At 41.2% G+C, this 14,454-nt stretch overlaps 1 non-coding gene across 1 annotated transcript; it reads left to right on the top strand.

Moving 5' to 3' along the window:
* Positions 1-712: 712 nt before the first annotated feature.
* Positions 713-787, top strand: Trnat-ugu (transfer RNA threonine (anticodon UGU)). Its single transcript has one exon. It is a non-coding gene; the product is annotated as a tRNA-Thr (tRNA).
* Positions 788-14,454: the final 13,667 nt, after the last annotated feature.

Here is a 14,454-nt window from a genome sequence, read left to right as displayed (position 1 = left end):
CTAAGCAGATTCAGGAGGATGTGGGTTGCAGTAGGTACTGGGAGATGGAGAAGCTTGCACAGGATAGAGTAGCAAGGAGAGCTGCATCAAACCAGTCTCAGGACTGAAGACCACAACAACAACAACAACGACGGTAGTATCTGTTCCCGAAAGAACACATACCGTGGATGACCAGTGCGCCTAATAGAATGTAGTGGTGTGGACATGTTGGGAACGTGGATCTCACGGGGAGCGTGCAAGGGATAAGTCCCTGCAGACGCACTATCCTTTGTGCCCTCGGTGGCTCAGATGGATAGAGCGTCTGCCATGTAAGCAGGAGATCCCGGGTTCGAGTCCCGGTCTGGGCACACATTTTCAACATGTCCCCAGTGAAGTATATCAACGCCTGTTTGCAGCTAGGGTGTCTATTTAATTATCATTTCATTTCTAGCAAAGCTGCATGGTCATCCACGGTATGTGTTCTTTCGGCAACAGATACTACCGTCATATATAGTTAAAATATGGCTTCCCGGCCATTGACGTTCTTGTGTGAACGCACACGCTATGCCCGCACTCGTACGGGACTTGGTAGATTAATTTGCCACGAGTAATGAGTATGATGGGCAAACATCTATTAGGCGCACTGCGAATGTAGTGGTGTGGACATGTTGGGAACGTGGATCTCACGGGGAGCGTGCAAGGGATAAGTCCCTGCAGACGCACTATCCTCTGTGCCCTCGGTGGCTCAGATGGATAGAGCGTCTGCCGTGTAAGCAGGAGATCCCGGGTTCGAGTCCCGGTCGGGGCACACATTTTCAACATGTCCCCAGTGAAGTATATCAACGCCGTTTGCAGCTAGGGTGTCTATTTAATTATCATTTCATAAATTGCTTTCCCAAGACCACCGCTATTTTTCTTTCCTTCCTCAGTACTTATCATACTTGGCATAAAAATTGACTATGGTATCTATTTACTTCTATCTAATAATTGCTACTATCAGTTACAACAATAATAACTATTATTTGAGCACATGAGAGTTAAACATTTTTATTAAATTTTCGTACATTTGTATTACCGTTTGTAAGTAATGATGGCTGTGCGGGCACTTATAGAAACTGAGAAGGTATGTGTATTTCGCCATATACATAGTTCTTTAAAAATTAGTTTACAAATTAATTAGAGGTTAACTGTTTCCATCTATATTCCATTTCATTCATTTAGAATGCTTTAGTATTTCAATGATCATGAATACAAACAACTGCAGAATAATAGTCAACATTTAAATGCCAATTTAAAAACTGATCAACCAAAAACGAAATAAACTTGAGTAAAAATATACACTGTTCAGTATTCGGAAATTTTTTGACATCTACACATTTGTTTCGATGCGCGTGCATGAATTTTTGAAAAAAGCAGATCAGTGTGGCTGGATCTTTGAAACAGCAAATTGCGTGTCCCTTCCAGCTACCATCCAAACCAATGTTTCATCTTGTTTAATACCATTGCAGAAAATGTAGACTGTATTTATTTTTTGAGGAATGTGACATTTCCTTTTAGCTGTTACTCCTGACACTTTAAAAATTCGATGGGTTTACTTACACAGTCTGGATGTTTTATCTGCGGATGTCTCTTTAGTTTTATAGCATCCAGGCTGTCACTGGCTAAAATCTTCAAACAAAAAACACATTGTTGTCATTCGTCATTATTCACAAGAATGCTGATAAAATCTAAGTCCGACAATCAACTTGATATTTACACACTTCGGTTTTGCATTTAGAACTAATGTTGCTGATCAGAACAGCAGAAGATGCAAACTCCGTTTTTTTTAGAACTGCATACTTTCGAAGGAGAAGAGACAATAGATAAATTTATGTGTTTGTACGACTGTCAAACAGCCACTTATCCATGAGAATGGCGCAACTGTATCACTTTCTTTTAAATTCGGTTAACTACTTCCACTGAAGATACACCAGCATTCAACTTGTAGCTAACTCGCTACCCTTGTACTCACCATGGAAGCTTGGCAGAAATCGAATGTAAAGTAACAATATATTTTTGTAATCAGTCTTGTAAGGAAGTGGCAGTTACATTGTCAAGTAGTTTATTGTCATTAGCGCTTGTTAAAAGTTTGGTAACTAGCTAACCAGTTGGGTGATTGGTGACTGAGTCTGCAGGATGAACTATTGCTCACGACTGGTTTCAGAAACTCTGCTGACAGTATCTGCTGATTAGTTCTTGCAAAATATGATAGCACATTAATGACGGAGGAGCTTCCTTGGTTCATGGAAATGAGAATCTGATGCTAGAAATATTTGTGCACCAGAAGTCTTTTTCTTACATCATATGAAATGTAAACATTTCAGTGAATCCAGAATGAGATTTTCACTCTGCAGCAAAGGTCCCGAGTTCGAGTCTCGGTCGGGCACACAGTTTTAATCTGCCAGGAAGTTTCATTTCAATGAATGCTGGCACCCATCTCTATTACTCTCAGCGCCCCTCCCCCCATTATGAGAACAACTGCAGTAGATAATCATTACTAAAACTCCAAAGACACCAACCAGATGGTCTAGGAGTCAGTGGTGGCACTGTTACTCGTGATGGTCTGCATGTTGATGACAGTGAAGCAGACGTTGGCGCTTGCAATGGTCCAGGCATTGGTGATGTTGACCACTGTAGTCTGGGTGCATGATGGTTTGCTGTGACTGCCAGTGGTACAGATGGCACTGACACCAAATTATGAAGGCCCAGATGTTGCCAGATAGATGTTTGCATAAAAACTCTGTCTCACTTGACTTAGTCAAGGGTGTATATTGGCAATCGAGCTTCTCCTACAACATGCACATACTCTCTTCACTGCTGTCGTTTAACACTACATGATTTTCATTGTCATTGTCCAAAGATGGTGTGAGCTGGCTCACTGGGATGCAAAGACCCATGATGCATTGCCCACCATGTGCTGTGGGTGTCTGGTTCACTAGGAGAAAATAAACAGTACTTCTTGAGTGTAGTTCATTCAATAGCACATACATACCCATATATATAAAACACCACCATCATCACCAGGGTCCTAGAATATCATTTCCAGGATATGTATTCACGTTAAGGAGCCAGCACTCAGATCCTAGAGAAGCTGAGAATGGGGTGGGTGGCAGAACATCAACATAAGATTTTACAAAAAACATTGATTCTAGATCTTAAATGTTTTTTATTTTACTGCTGAGCAGAAGGCGACAAGTGCCTCTTAGCACGTACAGGGCTTTTGTGCATCAGCTCTATGTATTACCAAAGGAGTTTTGTACTGGTCCGAAGACAGTCTTTCTATGACAAACTGACTACCAGAGTAAAATAATCACCATCTGCGATTTTGACTGGTTGTTTTGTTAAACTACGATAAGAGATAGCTGTTTTTGCAGTTATAACCTCAAAAAGTTTTATTACCATTGGAGCATTTATTTGTTGGTACCTTTTGGTGCATACAACAGCTCCATGGACCAGCTCCACATGTCAGTAAGGAGATGATGGTCAGAAGATGGTCATGTTTGACTGAAACTAGTTATGAGAATAAATAAATTTTATATGCAGTCTAGACAGTCTGTTTCTGTAATACTGCTCAAATACGATTTCAAAAATTATTGCATCAACATTAATCAGTCCCAGAAAAACAACACCAGTGGGCAAGTAAAATGCGAAAAATACGTACACTTGCATACTTATGCATGTATAACGCTCACCCTGAGATGGTTTGCCAGCATATCTATGCACAGATTAATGCCAGGGAACTAGCTCTCAGATGCTGATGTAGCCAAGAAGAGGCTCAGTATACCACCATTCATCGGTCCTAATACAATAATAATGATGGGTAAGTAAAGTGCAAGAAATACATATGAAGGTATATACACAAAGGCACAAACACAAACACACACACACAAATACACTCACATTGAGATGGCATGACCAACATATGAAAGCACCAATCCACATCACAGTGCCAGACCTTTGATGATGGGTTCCTGGCCATGTTGGGTATTTTCTCTGCCCGGGCAATGGATGTTTGTGTTGTCCTCATTATTTTATCATCAACATCATCATTCATGAGAGTGGCTAGAATGGAGTGTCAAAAGAATTGGAATGCGTAAAAATTGGGACTTTGAACGGGTACTGATGACCGCGCAGTTGAGCGCCCACAAACCAAACTTCGTCATCATCATCATCATCTTCTTCTGATGATGGTGAAGATGAGAACTGGTCAGCACAAAAAATAACCTAAAATAACCACAGCAGTCTATAAGTATTGACACACACACACACACACACACACACACACACACAAACTCTCCGAGAGAGAGAGAGAGAGAGAAGGGGGGAGAGGAAGGGAGGGAGCGATGCGGGGGGGAGAGAGACAGAGAGAGAGAGAGAGAGAGAGAGAGAGAGAGAGAGAGAGAAAGGGAAAGAGTGAGAGAGAGAGAGAGAGAGAAAATAACTGGTACTTAATGTTCAAGAGCTTCCTCTGAAACATGCCCCATTAAAACTTCAAACGTTTCTTTGTAAATAGGAATGATGAGATGCTATCACTCTCATCAGCCTGCTGTCACTGCTGCTGCCAGGTCTCTTCATAAAGCTGCTGCTGATGCTAACAACATTCGCAAATGCTGGAAGAGACTAAATGAAATTAGGGCAGTGTCATGTAGTCACAGCTGGGGGAATGGTGGTCGGGGTTTGATTTCAGCCAGAAGCACTGCAGCTTCCACAGGGGATGGACGCACGCAACTAGTTGTGAAAGGGTGCAAGCGCTCAGGACACAGCTGTAAAATAAGAAGAGTTGAAAAGTAGTTTTTCTAAAATGAAAATAATTTATTTGTCACCTAATTTAATAGCAGTTTCGTATTACCTGATGCACACAAAACAGTTCTTTGTCTTCTTGTTGTTCTAAATACAATGATAAATTCCTGCACTTCAGGTCCTCAACACAAGCCAACAGCATCTTGTAAAGCATGCCTGCGCTAAATCGTTTGCATTTCCTAATAAACCAACCTGCATTTTCTAATCTGTTTGAGACCATTTTTGATAAAGAAGTGTATCTTTTAAGGCTGGTATGATACCTACTTTATGAGTGCAGTCAGTTTCATCCATATTCAGTTCATATCTTATTTCCTGCAGTGAGAAAGTATTTGATTATATGTAAGATGAGCTATTTATGTAGCAGTGGCATTCCTTTTCATGAAGTTACTCCGCAAATACAGGAAACTATTGCTTGGAATAGACAAAGACTTCTTGAGTTGGATAACTATGTAGACATCATTGTTGTTCTTCAACATTGCTGAAGGAAAGTGGTTTGTGCAAGAATGATTCGTTCCTCGTATTCGACTGGGACTTGATTTTAAGCCTAGTGGTTTAAGGAGTTGATGGTTCTTTGGTGTTCACACATTGCGTGACAGTTTAAAGTGGACGCATGTGCTGGTTTTATAGCTTAACCTGTCGTGCTGCAAATCTAGCCATATCGCCATTTCCTTACCTTTATACTCGATGAGATGATAGTTTTGGTCTACGTTCTTAAACTGGGGATGATCTTATGTCTAAACAGTCACGCGGAGGTGAATTGCATTAATTGGTGGCTCTACAATGTTACATCCTGGGCGGACTACAGGGAAGGATCTGTAACTTGTATGAATCAATTTGTCACTGAGAAATAAATTCATCGGAATATTGCACTTGATTCTAATCGTGTGAATGAAAAGTATTTCCATTTAATGAGCTGAACGGTAAGTAACAATTTACAGTTGTTTACTGATTGCGCTGTGGTATAAAAGAAGGTGTCATTCTTGAATGACTGTAGGAGTAACAAACTGCTTCAGACAGAATTACTAGTTGGTGTGATGAATGACAGCTTGTTCTAAATGTAGAAAAATGTCAGTTAATGCAGACGAGTAGGAAAAACCATCCTGAAGCATTTGAATCCAGTATTAGTAGTGTTCTGCCTGACACAGACATCGGTTACATATGTAGGCCTAACGATGCAAATCGATATGAAATGGCATAAGCATGTCAGGTTTGTAATAGGGAAGGCGAATGTTTGACATAGTTTTATTCGGTAATTCTGGGAAACTGTAGCTCATCTATAAAGGAGATGGTGTATTGAACACTAGTGCAACACATTCTTCAGTACTGTTTGAGTATGTGGAATCTCCACCAGATTGGATTAAAGAAAGACTTCAGAGCAGTTCAGAGGTTCACTACTAGATTTTTCATCGATAGGTTCGATCAGCATGAAAGTATTAGGAAGATACTTCGTGAAATCAAATGGTAGTCCCTGGCGAGAAGACGAACTCTTTCCACAAGACACTATTGCGGAAATTTAGAGAACTGACGTTGAGGCCTACTGCATAACGATTCTACTTCCGCCAATGCATGAAGATGTAAATGAATGGTGAAATCTTTTCTGATCCTTCTACAGAATTTGATCCTTTGAGAAGCATAGTATTGATCCTATTGAATTTTCCTGTGTAGACTCTGTTGCCTCCTTGGTCGGTTTTAGTTCCGTTTTAAGCATGTTGACTTTCATGCATAATTCTAAATAACTCTAAACCTGGCACAGCCAGTTTCAAATATACATTTAAATCATAAATGTCATATGCACTGTCGGGTATTTGCACAACTTTACAATTTCCCAGATGCAGATTGAAGTTTAAGCCTGTGATAGTAGAAAGAGTTTTGTACGTTTCTAAATCTATCAGTACTAATTATCAGTAATAATAATCAATAATAATAATTTTATTGTTGGAAAGTAATTCGCACATAGTACTCATGATCCATCTTTAAAGTCGAAGTGCATGATATCGATCCTCAAGCTCAACTGATAAACTGTTGTGCCTGATTATTGTTTTTATATCTTCTTTGTAGCTGACATGATTTACGTGAGACATAAATATCCACGGAGGTCTGTGGTGAACTTCTGATACTAATGAAAATTGTAGAACACATTGTTACTGCTCAAGTAGCGTGTAAATCTTCTAGTGGTTGGAAGTCAAAATGAAAAAAACAATACTTCATGGGAAGTTCCCTGCACTGATCTTGTGATTGCCTAATGCTGTTGTAGATGTCTGCAGTCACAAATGCAAGTAAATTATCAAATAACTGGCACCACTATCTAGAGGACATCAGTTTAGTGCCACAATAACACGGGTTATCTAAAATCACACATGACCTGGATTAACAATGGGACATAATTCCAATGCTCATAAGTTTACTTTGACTTGAACTTAGATGAAATTCGTTTTACGTATGGATGTGTACTTGTGCTAAGATGCCATTGTCAGGGGATATTCCACAAACATCACCAAGAAATAAAAATAAAATGAATTAAAGCATCACACTTAGTATACACATATATGCAAGCATTTTCAGAATACGTACATGATGGTGGCGATTTAGTTTGATGCTACATGGAGTTGATGTTAACTGTTCAATCACACATTGATGACAGAAATCATAGTTTATTGGCAGTATCAAAGAGTGGTGTGGGTGACTTCGATCACACTTTGAGATCAGAATTCACAGTTTATTGGTGATATTTATATTATTTTCACAGTGCAGTATGGATAACTTCATAAAAAGGGTGTATAGTCAGTGTGTTGCAGCTCACTGGAAAATAGGGGGGGGGGGGGGGGGCGGGCAAAGGGATCATTCAGGCTGTAAACTATTGTTTCAATCTTCTACCACAACTCCATGTAATACCTACCCCATTTGAAATCATGAAATGAATCTACACTTTATGGACATTTAGTTGAGTTACAGAATGGATTTTTTCATTACAATGTCAGAAAGTTCCCAAGCTTCATTTATTATTTGTCAAATTATCTTCCATTGATCGTGCCCAAATTGATCTGTAGTATGTATGTGTGTGTAGAGCAACTTGAACATAGTCTCCCTGGCGAGTGAATTTTTGTGGTCCTACAATAAATAGTGCTTCGTATTACAAATAACATATCTAACTCGTTCACCATTTCAGATTACAATTTAGTGAAGAACAGGCTTCTGCGTGTATGAATAAAATATATTTACACCTTGTAAGTCGGTTACTGTGTTACATTCTTGACGAGTAGTGCATTCTTATACATAGCTTCTATGCCTGTGTATGTCAGTAACAAAATAGCACATCTGAGTGATTTTCTTGCTGACTGAGTAACATGTCTAAGAAAATTCCTATCTTTTGGAAAGTACATATGCTAAGAATAGTGGCACATGCAGATTTCAACTTGTCTGGGAGAGAATATCTTTGTCTCAGCTGTAAATAAAAGACTCAAACCCATCAGATATTGCATCGTCATAAGCTTTGGAATGCTGGGTGACTCACACATCTGTCATGTTACACGCATCTCATTTCGTGTGATATTGTGTAGTGGATTCGACACTACTCGACAGCCATTGTGCCCACAGTGGTGAGTGAGAGAGTGCCAGGTAGCATTAGGCAATGGTTGACAATGATTGGTGGACATTGCCGTGATGCAGCATAGTGTCCAGTTGTGATGTGACCACTGTAGTGAGCAGACAGCAGTGGACATTCAGACAGTGGTGTGATGCACTTGGTGGAGAGATCTGGTGCGCAGGGCACAGCGGAAGCCTGGCACTGTGTGATAATCGTCGCTGCAGTCCCTGGTGTGGGGCTGGAGTCTACACACTGGCCGGCTACATGGGTGGGTGGTGCGATATGGTACGCCAGGCCGGATGCTCACAAACTTTGTGATTTGTACAGAAGAGGTCCTTCCACATTAAAAATCCTATCCCATTCCAACCACAAACATTTAAAAATATAACATGTCAGTACAAAACATGTGGCTGCAGTTGTTTAAACTGTGACATCATAACGGTGGCTGAAATTTTTTAAAAGTAGGACAGCTGGGCTAGCAACTTTTTAAACTCGTTAGATCAAGTGAACTGTAATATTACAAGTGTGTGGAAAACCAATGATTTCTGAATTTCCCACCATTTTAAACTTAGGACTGGAGTCTACATTTGGCACATGCGACCCAGCAACAATACAGGCTATACCAGAATCCATGGTTTTTGCATCTATTTGATTCTGTACTCAGAAAACGCGAAATGTGAAAAACACACAATAGTATCCACCACAGCCACCATCTTGCATTCCATACACAGCACGAGTGGCCTGTTTCCACCAATAGGAAAATGCCCCATCTTGGATTATTTAATTTCCCACCAGTTTTTTAATTTCCCACTGTTTGTAGATGAAGCAGTGAGAAGCATGTAGGAGGAAGGAGAAATCTGGCATCAGTACATCAATATCATTACAAATCTGGCAACAAAGTAGACTGTGCTGAAACCCACTTAGCCTCACTATAGTAAAGGACTGAGAAGTGAAAACAAATCTTTGGTTTGAAGAATGCTGCACATTTTAAAAATAATTTTCTTCAAAGTTTATTTTCAGAGGGAATAGATAACTCAACATGATGTAAAGTTTTACTGGATATATATGCTGACATCGGCAGATAAGCTTTAGCACAAATTTTGCTGTTGGCTGCATCCTGATTCATTCAACTATTTACGCATTGTGTCCCATCTGTCCACCGTAAAGGAGAGTCTTCTGGAATGTGAAATAAGGTACCTATACACCAACAGGCAGAAGCAGCCAGTGTAAGCTACATCTGGACGATATACTGACTAAAACTTAGACTAGGGCTAAGCTACTTACACCAGTAATTACAGGAATTACTACTAGATCGCTTTATGTATGGTCCACTATTTCCTTGCTCACCTCCATCGATGACTTTTCAGGCGTGTAATATTTTTTGGTAAGACTATGACGAATACTTGTGTAATTAGATGTTGTGTTTATATCGTTGTTGATGAGTACGAAATGGAAGGTTGAACTGGAGTGATACCGGCACTAGTGGATATCTGGATGACAGTGGCTGGCAGCTGGGCAATGTTGTTCACCGTTACCCAGTGAGGCAGTGGCGACAGCAGCTGTGCAGTCCACTACTGAATCCCTTTGGACATTTTCCGTTATTTTACAGTACTGACTTCGCCTCGCAAGATCACAATAGCGTTATTACTTTATTGTTAGTAGCTGCAGAAATTCTTTTGTGTTTTACCCTAAAAATATGCACAAAGAAACAAAGTACTTGACGAAAACGAATCACAACAGCTACATATGTAGCTTAATTGTCGTCCACAGAGTGGTATGAGAATGGCGAATAAATCAGAAAGTGCGACCTACCTCATTCTCTGATTATTTGTTGCTGTGATAGCTGTTTTGTGAACAGCTCCATACCAACAAATGACTCACATACAGGGATGGAATCCAGGGCGTGTGCCCTTGGCTCCGTTTCCGTGGGGATGCAGTTTCGTAATAGGTGAAAGAAATGACTGAGGGCAAAGGAAAGGGAGAAGAGTGAAACTGAAGTAGAGGGAGAGGAGGAAGAAGAAGAAGCATTTGGGTGCACTGAAATGGGAGGGGGCTGAGATGACTGAAAAGGAGTTGTGAGGCGATTCGAATTAGTTTTTGCTGAGTGACTTACCTCTCACTGGTACAGAGATGATTGTGTATTGTTTTGACTACTGGGTCGACCCACCATCGATATTGAGAAACCTGTGATATTTTTTACCACCAAATGTTTCAGGACTACATTATCCTCATTATCAAGTGCTATAATTGAAAGAAAGAAATCAATACATCGCAATACTACCACACACTAAAAACCACGTATACATGTATATCGTGCTGCAGTATTACTTACCTTAAAGCTTATATGCCATTACTCACCGCCTAAAGTAAAAACCCATCAGCAAAGATGTATTGTCAAACATAAAACTCTTCCTAGTATATCTCGTGTTGCCGTGTTCTGCTCTCAAGGCTCAGTTGTAAACCGGAGGCAGCCGCTTTCACCTGCCAAAGACAGCAGTTTTTTGCAACGCGTAATTCACAGCCCCCCAACGGTGCTACTGTCTATCATAAAATCTGTGAACGTTATATGTCAAGTCCCAGTAAATTCTAAAAACCAGTACTAAATCTATGTTGAGTGTGTGCATCCATAATGAATCACCAACAGAAAAAACCTAACGCCGGTAATTCGAACACGTTGGAGGCTGCTTCACATAGAGGACATCGTTAAAGTGAGTCCAGAAATGCCTCCCGGACACTTCTGTCTTCTCATTTTAGACGCTGACGCATTCTTTTCTTAAAACACAAAAACTTTAAATTAATGTTTATAGAACATAACAATAAAGCGAATGACTCAGCAGCGGTGGCGAAGCACCTCAAGAATGAACAGGGGAACATCGCGAACACCATAAGAGTATTGCACTTTGACGAGAAAAGATGGTTGTTGTCTTATTTAGAGCAAGTGGAAACTTTTTTTCGCTGAGCGCAACACACGTAATCCTTTGTGTAGCAATTAAAGCTCGTGTTTCACGTTGTGAATTATGGTGGAGACATTTTAATCCACCTCGACGTACGATCCAGGGAGCAACTGGGAATGGTAGTGATTGTAAACAGGAAAATTTTGCGTACTATGAAGCCGTACCACGGCTCATACACTTAAGCGGAGGTTAATTAAATGTGTAAGGGTACATATATCGATACAGTTCCCACGTATGGAATGTTGCCGTTAGTCATCTCTGCCTGACCAGAGCAGCCCTGTGATATGCTGATGCCCTAATATCTAATTATACATTGCCTGACAAAAAAGTGGAACACCAGGAAAACACGGTCAGATGTAACAAAATCAGTGGGGATGTAAGTGATTAGAGCTGAAATTTTAGCGTTGTTCGTGTTCACTGCTGTTACCGGCTGTGGCAGGACGTGTAACGGACCTGAATACCGTCAGATGTCGGGTGATCGCTGTGAAGGAAACGGAGATGTCGCTATCTCGTGTGAGGCAGTGTTATCGGCACCTGGCACAATTTAAAAGCGACGTTACTGTGGGTCTCCATTTGGACTCTGATTTAGTAGCATCAATTCAGACTTTTGGGGGTTCGCATGCGATATTGGCCCGATGTTGGCCTGCATGAAAAAAAAAAAAAAGTACAGCCATACTCATCGTGAAAGTTCCGACCGACTACGTCAGATCACCACACGGTAGGATCGCTGTATTCATATCTGCGTCTGTCACCCGAGACCAACATCCTGTGTCATCCAGTACCAATCGTCGGAGACTACCAGCGACCGCATTAGTGACGCCACGACACAGACGGCTGCGTTAGGAGGGTTGCATGGCTGTGAAGTACGGAGTGCTGGCGAATGACGTGGCATCGTGTTCAGCGATCATCGTGGTTCTGCATTACCCCAGACGACTATCTTCCGCAAATATGGCGGCAGCCTGGCAAGAGGTTTTCTTGTTTCAATATCATAGCTGCGTTAATTTTGGCCCCACGGTTTGGGGAGCCACCGACTATGACTTCAATTGACAGCTGTCAGTGATTGAGGGAACTCTGACAACAAAGTCAGGTGTTATCCCTAAGCCGGCCGTAGTGGCCGAGCGGTTCTAGGCGCATCAGTCTGGAACCGTGCGACCGCTAAGGTTGCAGGTTCAAATTCAGCCTCGGGCATGGATGTGCGTGATGTCCTTAGGTTAGTTAGGTTTAAGTAGTTCTACGTTCTAGGGGACTGATGACCTCAGATGTTAAGTACCATAGTGCTCAGAGCCAAAAACCTCTGCTACCTCTAACGCTACAGTATCGTGGTCCATATTTTGGACGGGACAGTGCCGGTCCGTACATGGCACGTGACCCTATGCGCTGTGTGCCTAATATTGACGTACTCCTGTGGCCAACAATATCCCCTGATCTGTACCCCATGGGGTGTGAGTGGAACCAGCTCGGACATTAGCTCCGCCCCATTGCCTGTACCCAGGATATCGAGGATCAGTGAAAACAGTTACATCTACATCTACATGGTTACTCTGCAATTCACACTTAAGTGCCTGGCAGAGAGTTCATCGAACCATTGTCATACTACTTCTCTACCATTTTTTTTTTGTCATCAGTCTACTGACTGGTTTGATGTGGCCCGCCACGAATTCCTTTCCTGTGCTAACCTCATCATCTCAGAGTAGCACTTGCAACCTACGTCCTCAATTATTTGCTTGACGTATTCAAATCTCTGTCTTCCTCTACAGTTTTTGCCCTCTATAGCTCCCTCTAGTACCATGGAAGTCATTCCCTCATGCCTTAGCAGATGTCCTATCATCCTGTCCCTTCTCCTTATCAGTGTTTTCCACATATTCCTTTCCTCTCCGATTCTGCGTAGAACCTCCTCATTCCTTACCTTATCAGTCCACCTAATTTTCAGCATTCGTCTATAGCACCACATCTCAAATGCCTCGATTCTCTTCTGTTCCGGTTTTCCCACAGTCCATGTTTCACTACCATACAACTCCATACTACTCCAGACGTACATCCTCAGAAATTTCTTCCTCAAATTAAGGCCGGTATTTGATATTAGTAGACTTCTCATGGCCAGAAATGCCTTTTTTGCCACAGCGAGTCTGCTTTTGATGTCCTCCTTGCTCCGTCTGTCACTGGTTATTTTACTGCCTAGGTAGCAGAATTCCTTAACTTCACTGACTTCGTGACCATCAATCCTGATGTTAAGTTTCTCGCTGTTCACATTTCTACTACTTCTCATTACCTTCGTCTTTCTCCGATTTACTCTCAAACCATACTGTGTACTCATTAGACTGTTCATTCCGTTCAGCAGATCATTTAATTCTTCTTCACTTTCACTCAGGATAGCAATGTCATCAGCGAATCGTATCATTGATATCCTTTCACCTTGTATTTTAATTCCACTCCTGAACCTTTCTTTTATTTCCATCATTGCTTCCTCGATGTACAGATTGAACAGTAGGGGTGAAAGGCTACAGCCTTGTCTTACACCCTTCTTAATACGAGCACTTCGTTCTTGATCGTCCACTCTTATTATTCCCTCTTGGTTGTTGTACATATTGTATATGACCCGTCTCACCCTATAGCTTACCCCTACTTGTTTCAGAATCTCGAACAGCTTGCACCATTTTATATTGTCGAACGCTTTTTCCAGGTCGACAAATCCTATGAAAGTGTCTTGATTTTTCTGTAGCCTTGCTTCCATTATTAGCCGTAACGTCAGAATTGCCTCTCTCGTTCCTTTACTTTTCCTAAAGCCAAACTGATCGTCACCTAGCGCATTCTCAATTTTCTTTTCCATTCTTCTGTATATTATTCTTGTAAGCAGCTTCGATGCATGAGCTGTTAAGCTGAGTGTGCGATAATTCTCGCACTTGTCAGCTCTTGCCGTCTTCGGAATTGTGTGGATGATGCTTTTCCGAAAGTCAGATGGTATGTCACCAGACTCATATATTCTACACACAAACGTGAATAGTCGTTTTGTTGCCACTTCCCCCAATGATTTTAGAAATTCTGATGGAATGTTATCTATCCCTTCTGCCTTATTTGACCTTAAGTCCTCCAAAGCTCTTT

Source organism: Schistocerca nitens, chromosome 7 (assembly GCF_023898315.1).
Source record: "Schistocerca nitens isolate TAMUIC-IGC-003100 chromosome 7, iqSchNite1.1, whole genome shotgun sequence".
Lineage (NCBI taxonomy): Eukaryota > Metazoa > Arthropoda > Insecta > Orthoptera > Acrididae > Schistocerca > Schistocerca nitens.
The sequence above is the reverse complement of the archived record's forward strand: the minus strand, read 5'-3'. Positions and strand labels throughout refer to the sequence as shown.